This window comes from Planococcus citri, chromosome 2 (genome assembly GCF_950023065.1).
Source record: "Planococcus citri chromosome 2, ihPlaCitr1.1, whole genome shotgun sequence".
In the NCBI taxonomy this organism is placed as follows: Eukaryota; Metazoa; Arthropoda; class Insecta; order Hemiptera; family Pseudococcidae; genus Planococcus; species Planococcus citri.
Window position 1 is genome coordinate 70,129,000 of NC_088678.1, and position 12,801 is coordinate 70,141,800.

Here is a 12,801-nt window from a genome sequence, read left to right on the forward strand (position 1 = left end):
TAAAAGGCCTGAGCGCTGTTTTGTGACGTCATCGCTACTTGGTAGTACTTACGTATCTAACATATCATAATACACTATAGAATTGAATGAAAAATGCACTCAAACGAATTAAATCCTGCGAAAATTTTATTTTTCATATTTTATCTACATGAATAATGAATTTATGATCATGTAGGAATGATTTTAATGAAAAATAATGAAGAAATTAGGTTATAAACAACACTGTTTTTCAACATTAAAGATGAAAGTTATACATAAACTTGACAAAATTATACCTTTTGGCGGATAATACAACACTCACTGGTGAAATATAATTAAATAATCGTCGAATCTTGTCAAAATCCCACTAAAATCATCTAATTGGTTTGAGATGTTGATGGTTTCTTGATTCTTGATTAGATAACCTTATCCATCCATTGTAGTTGGATGGTTGTATTCACAATGCAGATTTAAAACGCATTTTAGATTATATGGTTCACTATTCATTTCACTGCGATGTTATTCCAGTAAAACACAGGCACTAGTACACATCAGTTTTCATTTTTATTCACTTCACAAGATATCTACACATCCGAATCACACAATGTCACAACACAAACAGATCGCGAAAAATTCACTTTTGTACAAAAATAAAGTAATCCAACACCACCAGTAGTTGAAAACAACAATATCTCATCACTACACCACATTTTAGAACGAATATTAATTAAAATGTCATCATTTTAATAACGTTTTTAACGAAAGTTTTACTCTATTTCACGAACTCGCCATTTAAATGTACGTTAAAATTCAAATGGTAAACACAATCGAGCCATCTACTAGTGGTGACGTCAGAAGGTGATAACGATTCAGCGCTCAGGCCTTTTACTATAGGTGGTATTGATCTTCCCCCTTGGTTATGTAAAATATCAAACCCAATCTTCCCCCGTGGTTATGTGAACTCTAAAACCCTTGCCTCCCCCTTGGTTATGTAGAATCTCAAACCCCTGCCCTCATTTTTTATGTGAAATTTTTCAAACCACAATATAACGACTAAAAAAATATTCTCAAACCCTACCTTCCCCCTTTGGTTATGTAGAATCTCAAACCCTTGCCTTCCTCTTGGTTGCGTGAAATTTTTCAAACCACAATATAACGACTAAAAAAATATTCTCAAACCCCTTCCTTCCTCCTTTGGTTATGTAGAATCTCAAACCCTTGGCTCCCCCATGGTTATGGGAAATTATTCAAACCACATTATAACGACTCAACAAAATAGTCTCAAACCCAACCTTACCCCTTTGGTTATGTAAAATCTCAAACCCTGGCCTCCCCCTTAGGTATGTTAAATTTTTTGAACCACATTAGAACGACTCAACAAAAAAATCTCAAAACGTTGCCACCTCCGTGGTTATGTGAAATCTCAAACCCTGGCCTCCCCCTTGGTTATGTAATATTTTTCAACACACATTAGAACAGCGGAACAAAAAAATTTCAAACCGTTGCCTCCTCTTTGGTTACACAGAATCTCAAACCCTTGCCTTCCCCTTGGTTATGTAGAATCGCAAACCCTTGACTCCCCCTTGGTTATGTAACTATTTTCAACACACATTAGAACAGCTAAACAAAGAAATTTCAAACCCTCGCCTCCCCTCTGGTTATGTAGAATCTCAAACCCTTGCCTCCCCCAGTCCCCCTTGGTTATAAAAAATCTCAAACCCTTGCCTCCCCCTTGGTTATGTAGAATCTCAATCCCTTGCTTCCCCCTTGGTTATTTGAAATCTAAAACCCTTGCCTCCCCCTTGGTTATGTAGAATCTCAAACCCTTGAGTCCCCCTTGGTTATGTAAAATTTTTTGAAACACATTAGAACGACTCAACAAAATATTTCCTCAAACCCCACCTTCCCTCTTGATTATCGTTACCTTAATGCCAAATCCGAGTATGTCCAAAATTTTCAATTTTTTGATTTTGGTATCACTGGAAAGCTGACGCTCAGCCGAATCTAGTGAAATAAATAATAAACCTTATAATTATTATGAAAATGTAAAAAAATTGAATTTAAATAAATTTTAAACATTGAGTATGTCCATTTAGAAGCTAAAAGCGAGTATGTCCATTGAGTATGTCCATTAAAAATAAAACCATCAATGATTGTGTTCCAGCTTGTTTATCATCTCGTACGCCAGACAACTGGTTTCATAGATCAGGGTAAATAAATTAGTACCTAATCCGCATTACAAAATATTTTAAACAGAACTCAATGAACTCATTGTGACTGCATGATAACAGTGATAACACAGTTGACCACCTTCCTTAACTTTGATCTTCGAGAGCTTTCAAACGGTTGAAGGAACAGCTTTCGATAAACAACCATTTTAAAGAGGATAAAATTACGAACATTTTGATACATTAAAATACCTATGTGTCCACTCAAAACTTTCAGTAATTTCAGTTTGAAGTTCAATACTTGCAGCTTGCAGCTCTTTTTCACAACTTCAAACTTCGAAAACTTTTGAACGGTTGCATGTAGAGCTTTCGGTAACAGCTCATTTTCAAGAGGATGAAAATCCGAACATTTTGCTGTATTAAAATACCTATGTGTCCACTGAAAATTTCGAGTATTTTTAGTTTAAAGATGACGTACGTAGTATGCAAAAATCAGTAAAATAGAAGTACTCATAAAATCGTTAATTTTACGTGAAATGATAAAAATTCAACACCAATCGAATAAGAATTTCATTGTCTTTAATTTAAGACTGCATAACAGTTCGCCCATACCGGAAATTCATAAGAAATTTGGGACATACTCGGATTTCAATTCGTAACAACATGGACATATAGAATCAAAACCTGAGTATGTCCATCACCGCTTTAAAAGCATTTAATCACACGTACTAAATTGAGAAATTTTACAAATGTATCTCAGACAATCTCTTCATAAGAGATTGAACTATCATACTTCAAAATTTTACTACTCCATATCCCCTCCATTTGTTTTCATCATCTTTCAAACTTTCAATTTCCTCTCCTGAAAAATTCACGTTCTTGGACATACTCGGATTTGGCATTAAGGTAACGTTATGTAGAATCTCAAAACCTTGCCTCCTCCTTGGGTATGTAAAATTTTTCTAACCACATTAGAACGACTCAACAAAGGAATCTCAATACCTTGCCATCCCAGTGGTTATGTAAAATCTCAAACCCTGGCATCCCCCTTGGTCATGTAAAATTTTTCAACCCTCATAAGAACGACCCAACAAGATAATCTCAAACCCTTGGCTCCCCCTTGGTTATGGGAAATTTTTCAAACCACATTATAACGACTCAACAAAATATTCTCAAACCCAACCTTCCCCCTTTGGTTATGTAGAATCTCAAACCCTTACCACCCCCTTGGTTATGTAAATATTTTCAACACACATTAGAACAGCTAAACAAAACAATTTCAAACCCTTTCCTCCCCTTTGGTTATGTAGAATCTCAAACCCTTGCCTCCCCCTTGGTTATGTAAAATCTCAAACCCTTGCCTCCCCCTTGGTTATGTAATATCTCAAACCCTTGACTCCTCCTTGGTTATGTAGAATCTCAAACTCTTGCTTCCCCCTTGGTTATGTAAAATTTCAAACCCAATCTTCCCCCTTGGTTATTTGAAATCTAAAACCCTTGCCTCCCCCTTGGTTATGTAGAATCTCAAACCCTTGAGTCCCCCTTGGTTATGTAAAATTTTTTGAAACACCTTAGAACGACTCAACAAAATATTTCCTCAAACCCCACCTTCCCCCTTGATTATGTAGAATCTCAAAACCTTGCCTCCTCCTTGGGTATGTAAAATTTTTCTAACCACATTAGAACGACTCAACTTGGAATCTCAATACCTTGCCATCCCAGTGGTTATGTGAAATCTCAAACCCTGGCATCCCCCTTGGTCATGTAAAATTTTTCAACCCTCATAAGAACGACCCAACAAGATAATCTCAAACCCTTGGCTCCCCCTTGGTTATGTAAAATTTTTCAACGCACATTAGAACAGCGGAACAAAAAAATTTCAAACCGTTGCCTTCTCTTTGGTTACGCAGAATCTCAAACTTTTGCCTCCTCCTTGGGTATGTAAAATTTTTCTAACCACGTTAGAACGACTCAACAAAGAAATCTCAATACCTTGCCATCCCAGTGGTTATGTGAAATCTCAAACCCTTGGCTCCCCATGGTTATGGGAAATTTTTCAAACCTCATTATAACTGCTCAACAAAATATTCTCAAACCCAACCTTCCCCCTTTGGTTATGTAGAATCTCAAATTTCAACGAATAATCAGATCCTAGTGAAGGGAGGAAAGAGCTCGTACTCAATTTCCCTCCCTCCCCAAAAAGAAGTATTTTTGTAATCGAAAATGAACCAAAAAGTAATTCAAAAGATTATCAAAAAAGCGATAAAATGCGGGCAGAACATTCTAATACGGGAAAAAAATTACTAAAAAAAAAACAGATTATTACGAATTGAAATCTAATTAATTTTCTTAATTTTGAAAAATTGAACTATTTTGAATCTTTTTGATGAAAAATCGAGATTTTGTGACAATTTTTTGGCAGAGCAGTAAGAATTAAGGCAATTTTTGGAAAAATAAAACGAGACTGACAATTTTAACAAAAGGAATGGTTTTCTGACAGTTTCTGGCTAAAAAATCGAAACATTTGAAAAAAATTTCATGTGCTTGAATTAGGTTCGGAGATATTGCGGCTTCAATTTTCTAATGAATTGCAAAAATCGTTGGAGTATGATTTCACTTTAAAAAATGTGTTTTTTTCGCCTTTAAGGGCAATGGTGATAGGAAGGGGAAAATGTTTTGGGTGCTACATTTTTTTGAAAGGTACCCAACAATGTTTCATCAAAATTTCAAAAATCTGCGGACCGGGGAATCTCATCTATTTTACCCCTAGTACTCTTTTTTTGAGGTTGAAACTTCTTACATTGAAAAATATTTTTTGTAGGTACCTCACATTGCAAGTTTTCTACAGCTTTCGCCCAATTATTTTCTGTCCTCTTATTAAATTTTATTTTCACAGACCAAACTTCTAAAAAAAAAAAAAAAAAAAAAAAACACGAAAAATAGATAACAAGAAAAAAGGTACGATGTTTTTGATTTTTGATTTTACTATTTTAGTTTATCAAATTCGCGATAGAACAATTCGAATTTTTTGTGATTGTACGAGTACAAAATAAATATGTACCTACATATAAGAGCATCGTTTTTGAAAATTTTAAAATAGAAGTTTTTGGAACGAGTCCGAAATTTGAGAAAGGCAAATATCGGCTTAGATAAACTTGACCTTCGATTTCAGATGCGCAGGGAGAGTTGGTGGTTGGGGAATGATGTTTCCTCTAAACCTCAGAACAAAAGGAGATTTTGTACTGAGTTCAGAACCGCCATCAATCAATTTAGATGATCGAAAAATTAATTTAGTAAACTTATTTTCAATTTTGCTTTTCTACTGTGTTCAAAAATTGAAAATTTTATTCATAAATCGCCATTTGCTCGAATGTACATAGGTGTCAATTCGGTTCTTAATGTTGTTATTATTTTTTTGTTTTCAGATTCAATCATAAAGTGTTTCGATGGGCACGAGTGTCGAATTGTTACATTTTTTGGTGGATTCTTGCGACATCATGACTGTTATCATGATTTTTATACGAGAATCATTCAGGTAAAAATTCTTTTTCTGTATTATGTAGTTCATTTTACCGATATATTTGTCTGCTGAAAACGAGCTTGGGAAATGATAAGTATTTTGAAATTATTGGTAAGTTTGTCTTTAGTACGTAAGTTTGGTGCGTACACATTTTTAAGGCTCGGATGTTCAAACGGAATCAGAATTTATGTGTTTAGTTGTAGGTATGTGATTCTAAAAGTTTAGGGTTCTTCATTTATAATTATTACGGATGCTGAAAAAAAAAATGCAAGATTGGGTGGGAATTTCGGTACGTCTCATTGGTCAGCATATTGCAAGAAAAATTTAATGCAATTTCGCGCTGCAGAATATATACTCTTGAAGCATAAGAAACAGGAAACAGAGGCACCTAAGAGCTAGGCTACGGCTGCGAGGGCTATTTTGAAGACTTAGCACAAGCGAAAGCTGAGAAAGATAGGCCGTAGAAGAACGAAATTTAAGGGTAAAAGATCAAGGGTTTTCGACAGAAAATGGATAAAGTTTTGCTCATCGGTTGTCAAAGGATTCTTTGTGGGTTCACGCATTAGCCCCACCGTCCCACGTTTGAGCATATGTACTTCTATGTGCAATCGCACTCCCAAAGGTAAACTTCAATGAAGAATAAAAGACCAGTCACGATTTGATTTTGATGTGAACCCTCCATCCCTAGTCAATCTATTTTATATGACGCAATACTTTTCAGGAAATTTTGGCAGATTGACACTGATGAAAAGTGTTTCCTTTCGTACATAGATACGTATTATTTAATTTTAGTAAATTTTATTTTCATGAGTCTATATACTCCCTTTTTTTAAATATGTATTATAAAATTGGATATTATCAACTAATGGCAGTATTTTTTTACCAAAGCACTAACACGTAGCTTAAGTTGAATACGATTTGATTTTGAAGAATCCTCCCTAAATTCTAAAAAAGTCTAATGAACGTATCAGAAAGTCGTGTTTTGAAAGTTTGATAGTTACAATTTTAGTAGGTACCTATCTAATTCATTGTTTTTGTTTTCGAAGTCATGACAAAATGTCAGAAAATTATCAAACTTTTTTCTATATGCCTTTTTCTCGAGTTATCGTCTGTCTTTCGTGTCGTAATCGGTGGTGCCGGTTACACGCTTCCTGGTGGTGATTTCAGCTGAGATTACTTAGGGGGAGATGTGTCATTGTGGGTGGGCGTGGTGGAAATTTTTGGTGGCGTGGGTCTTTCGGGTCTCCAGGCTCCCTGTCGCAGTTGGGAAAAGATTTTCCTGAGGGTTAAAATTTTCCTGTGATGGGTTAAAATTTTCCTGATGATGGTTAATATTTTCCTGATGGTTGGACGGCAGAGTGGGCTCTCGTTGCTGCAATGCTTTGTTGCGCTTGCTTGCGGTGACATGTTGAACTCTAGGTATGATTTGTTGTCATTGCTGCTCGGGGGTTGTAAGTTCCTGTGCATCGCAGCCTCGATGGCTCCATTAGGATAATTTAATTAAGTAGATTAGGATGTTGAAAGACCTCCAGCCTACCAAATTTTGGGCTCAATAAAATTTTGCGCTGGTACTCAAAAATCCAATTTTACAATTTTTTGTAATTTCGATCTGTTTTGGGAACCCCTGAGCTAGAAACCTGCGATTTGCGCCAAACGTAACGTTTTGAGGTATATATTCAATTACCTTGATGAAAAAGTTTGTTTGAGCTTCGTGTATATTCGTTCTAAATGGCAGATCAGTTTTATGAGGCAATGACAATATGTACTTTTCAAGAAAATTTCAGTACCTTGGCCTGGCAGTATTTTAAAATTTCACAAGGGGAATTGAATTATTCAATTTTAATACAAAATTTGTTGAAGTTCAAAGTTTTTCGATGAAGTGAGCCTGGGAAAAATTGGTGCCATTTTTGGAAGTTGGCTCGAATTGCCTCTTCATAGGATTCGGCAGTCTGTAATGAGTCAGTGATAAAATGAACAGTTCTCGGCAATTTTGAATTATTTCTCTTGCTTCGCTTGGAAAATAAACCTCAAAATTTGTCGAAATTGTTTCATTTTCTCAGTTTATATACATATTGCTTACACACTTGAACGTGGGGGGGGGGGGCAAAAAAAGCGAATGGGAAAGTATGGAGTTGAGAATTGGTTTGCACTAGCATTGCATTTGGTATTATGATTTCTGAATTTTTTGTTTGGAGTGAATTTTATGAATTGTTTTAAATGATTACAATTTTTTTGATAGCATATCATGGCAATAAGTCAACAGGTTCTTTCCCAAGTTTTCATACTGTTTTTGATCGATTTTCTTCCAAGTTGTTTGAAAATCTGGCATTATGTCAGAAAGGCAACCTGTATACTCTGTCGGGGTTTTTCCAGGTCTGTAAGCTGTTCCCAGGGCCTCTGCGTTGACTATCTGTCGGGGCTGCAGTCTGCAGGGATTTTCTGGTCACACGGACATGTTTGCAGAGGGTCTGTCGTCCTTGAATCGCTGCACCAGTGATGAAGAGATTCTTTAAGATTGAGTCCGAGTCTCCCAAGGAGGAGCTCATTGCAAAAATAGTGACGACAGTTCTTCTTGAGAAGTCCCTTCATGAGTGTCCAGAGTCTAACTTTGGAGAAAATCGGCGTTTTATGCGAGTCCGAGTCTCACGACGCCGAGTGCGGCCTCACGAGTCCGAGTCTCACAAGTCCGAAATTATTGCTGGTGTTGGCCATTCCGGTTGCTCAGTCTACATCATTCTGTTCTAAACAGTCCGACTGGTCAGTCTCTGTATGTGCTCAGATTGCTGGCTTATCAGTCCGCAAGTCTGATTTTAAGGTCAGCCCAGGCTTGGTCTGCTCGGGCAAGTCAATGCAGGTTGGTGTGATAAAAATGGAAGTAAAGTCTCCAAGGTTTAAAATCTGTATATTCTGGGAAAGAATGGAGTTGACTGTTGAAGAATAGTTTGCATTCAAAATGAATTTTATATGGTGTTTGAATTTTTGCAACTTTTTAAGAATTTGAATCATATTTTTATTTATTTTTTAAAAAATGATATTATGAATGATAATTTTTTCGTAATTATGTGCTTTGTGTAATGCCTATCCTGTTTCTTGGCGTTTGAGAAAGCGGCCCTATCTATTCTTAGATCTCAGTTAAGTACCTTAGGTAGGTACATATTGAGTTGAAATACTGTTGTATAACAATGATCCCCCAGCCTCATAGTCATTATCTGCAATTTTTTGAAGTAGATATACCTACATTTTACAGAGCATATGGCATTGATAAAGAAGTGTCTTATATTTTAAACTACTGTAATAACTAATATACATAATATAGTATAGTATAAGTTAAATACGAATTAATTTTGATGAACCCCTCCCTCCCCCCCAAATCCACACAATCTTCTAAATGGCAGCTCAGTTTTATGAGGGAATACTTTTCAGTACACCAGCAGTATTTTCTCTTGAATCCAGCGTGCTAATGCAACAGGGGAGGGGGGCGTGAAGTAACGTTTCTTTAGTTTAATTAAGTAGGTAGGTAGTTTATTTAGTTTTAGAGGGTTGTTGGACTGTGGTGCCGGTTACACACTTCCTGGTGGTGATTTCATCCGAGATTACTTGGAGGGAGATGTGTCATTGTGGGTGGGCGTGGTGGAAATTTGTGGTGGCGAAGGTCTTTCGGGTCTCCAGGCTCCCTGTCGCAGTTGGGAAAAGATTATCCTGAGGGTTAAAATTTTCCTGTGATGGGTTAAAATTTTCCTGATGATGGTTAATATTTTCCTGATGGTTGGACGGCAGAGTGGGCTCTCGTTGCTGCAATGCTTTGTTGCGCTTGCTTGCAGTGGCATGTTGAACTCTAGGTATGATTTGTTGTCATTGCTGCTCGGGGGTTGTGTTCCTGTGCACCTCAGCCTCGATGGCTCATTAGGCTAATTTAATTAAGTAGATTAGAATTTAGAACGTACCTATTAAGTAGATTAATTACATCAAATTAGTATCTGAAAGACCTCCATCCTACCAAATTTTGGGCTCAATAAAATTTTGCGCTGGTACTCAAAAATCCAATTTTACCCTACGGGAAGGGATGGAATTGAGATTGAGAATTAGTTTCCACTCCTTGTGTTTTTTTTCTTGACTTCTCATCTTTTGGCATGAAAAATTCCCTTGATTAATTTATAAAAATGCTTTGCTCTTTTCAAGAGATTATTATTATCAATAATAAAATGGGATGTTGATAATTAAAATGAAAAATATCTTAACGTAAAAATGTATCATTTTTTAGGAACTGTTTTCCACCCAACAACATGACTGATTCGGACTCCTGGAAAATTCAAACACATATCATGCTATTGAAAATCTCAAGATACCAATCAAGGTACTACATAAGTAAACCACACTCTCATTCTTGTAAATACTCGTATGAGTATTGAATATAATGCATTTAGCAAATAAAGTACGTATACCTACCACCTAACAAAAATATATTTCTTTTTATAGGTTCTCATCGTAGCAAGTTCCAACTATGAACTATGCCCACAAAGAATCATTTTGACTCAGTGATCTGAACATACGAATCCAACATTTTAAAATATGATTATTTAGAAGAAAGCTGCGAAATGTAATAATTTGGCAAGTTCCTGCTCATTTGATAGAATTACGACTTACGAGATAAATTTGAAGACAAATTAAACGAACAACAATCGTTGGTGAGTGTTTTTTGTTTTTTTAAAAATATTTTATAGAAATTTCCTCGTACACGTCTGACGTCAGCTTGATACAAATATATCAAATATGGTAAACAGATGAGCTTGGGGGGGGGACGTGATGAATTTTAAAATGATATAGCCTAAAGTAACAGGGAGTTTTTAGACCAATGAGTAGATTTTTGAAGACAACATCGAATATTCATCAGTTTACATGAGATTGAACTTATTTTTTAATTTTTGATCAACAAAAATCCCTCCCTTTTCGTTAATAAATTTGGTGAATCGGTTTTATTTTAAAAATATGCGTCCATATCTAATGTACATAATATAGTTATACTTAGTACTTTTTAAGACTTTTTTTTGTTTGGGATAAAATTTATAGTTTTTCTGTTCTGTTTTTGTTTCAGGTATCATACTACCTACCTACTTATCTGTCTATCGTTCTTGTCAAAATGTGTTATTCTCATCTCGCGAAACATGTGAAGGAAAAATTCAAGTAGAAAATTTTATCGAAGAAGTACATTCTACTTACTTACGAAAGTATGTGTGCCTAATTGTCATTTTGACTTTTTCCTATCTTTCAGATTAATTTCTGCATTTATTAATTGAAATAATGTTCACAGATTAGATATAGGTAGATCAAACGTACCTACTCATAAAACGTGATCAAGTTCTCTTGTTTATCTCGAAATGCGAATTCGTAGCGTAGCTGAGAGCAGAACAAAGGTGTCTGATACCTCCGGGATAAGTGGTAAATACATATCTAAATTTGAGATACAATGAATTTTTTTCAAAGCGCGAATTTACGAGATTTGTTTATAATGGTTCATCGTATCTTTTATGGGTTTGTTTTTATTGTTTTTTCTATGTAGGCACCTATGGAAACAGTTGACAGGGTCAATTTTTGGGGAAAGAATATTTTTAAAAACGTGGATATTCGGTACAAATTGCGTATTCAAAATGCCACAAATATTTACCAACATATTATTACTCATCTTATTGGACAATGGACATCATATTTCTACCATAAAGTACCATCATACTCTGGAATCGGACGATGTAATCATTTTTATTTTATGAAATGTTGACATTATTGTTATAAGTACTTTACTTAATTTGAAAATGTATTTTGTAATTTATTTTGTCGTGCCCAAATAATTCTGTGTGGCATTATGTATCTAAACATATGAAATGCATATTACGTACCTTAAGTTAACTTGTAAGAGTATCCGGATACTTGGGTAGATTTAAGCAGTAGGTTAAGTTGGTAATTAACGTACTTACCTATTTATATGATGTATTCTTGATTGCATTCATTATTTTTCATGTCATGTTCAATTGTAATTGTATAATGTTGTATGTACTAATATTTTTTTACAGCAGAATTATGAAGATTGAAGATTCATAGACCATGTATAAGTAGATCTATGTATTTGATGGCGAAAAGGTAAGTGAATATTGAGTTACTTTTGAATACGCGTTTTCGTTTTCTTTTTTTTGAAATTTGATTGAAAAATTTTAGCATTAAGAAGATAATCAAAATTTTCCCTTTTCATATTAATTTCTTCCCTTTGAAAAGTTATACCGTATTCGGTGATCGATACAAAATTGAAAAACCAAACCACGCTGAAAAACTTAGGTATTTTAAATGTTTTGAATTTTGTGTTTTCATTTTTGAAAGTTTTGGGTTTGGGTTTTTTAAAATTTGGATTATGAATCCCTTTTTATTTGGTAATAAAATGAATCAACAATCAATTCGAATGTTCTATATCTACTGATATTTTTTAATGGCAGAATAATTATGAAGACATACTTCATAGATCATGTAAATCTATTGATGGCGAAAAGGTAAGTGAATATTGAGTTACTTTTGAATACGCGTTTTCGTTTTCTTTTTTTCGAAATTTGATTTGAAAATTTTACATCAAGAAGATAGTTAATCAAAATTTTTCGTTTGAAAAGTTATACTGTATTTGGTGATTCAAAATTGAAAATCAAACCACACTGAAAAACTTTATTTTAGATTAGATGTTTTGAATTTTGTTTTTTCATTTTTGAAAGTTTTGGGTTTGGGTTTTTAAAAATTTAGATAAGAATTATGAACCCCTTTTTATTTGGTAATGAAATGAATCAACAATGAATTCGAATTTTAATTGTAATACCAGTCTGCAGAATTATGAAGATTCATAGTTACTTTGAATACGCGTTTTCTTTATTTCGAAATTTGATTGAAAAATTTTTTTCATTAAGAAGATAAACCATAAATTTTTCCTTTTTATATTTTTTTTCTTCGAAAAGTAATACGTACAGTATTCGCCTATTCGGCCCTTAAAAATAATTTTTGAATTAATGTAAATCACCCACAAAGATTTAAAAAATTTTGATACCTATCTAGTATCTACCTAAATTTTGGCAACCTTGCGATTATGCTGATTTTCCTGGCGAGGGA

At 34.6% G+C, this 12,801-nt stretch overlaps 1 long non-coding RNA gene across 1 annotated transcript in view; it reads left to right on the top strand.

The window, feature by feature from the left end:
- The window catches only part of LOC135837453 (uncharacterized), a 37,105-nt gene extending 25,401 nt beyond the window's left edge, over positions 1-11,704 (top strand). Inside the window, exons 2-7 of the long non-coding RNA XR_010557195.1 lie at positions 5,573-5,682; positions 9,929-10,021; positions 10,144-10,352; positions 10,760-10,892; positions 10,976-11,103; positions 11,225-11,704. This is a non-coding gene — a long non-coding RNA (uncharacterized LOC135837453). The remainder of the gene's footprint in view (positions 1-5,572; positions 5,683-9,928; positions 10,022-10,143; positions 10,353-10,759; positions 10,893-10,975; positions 11,104-11,224) is intronic.
- Positions 11,705-12,801: the final 1,097 nt, after the last annotated feature.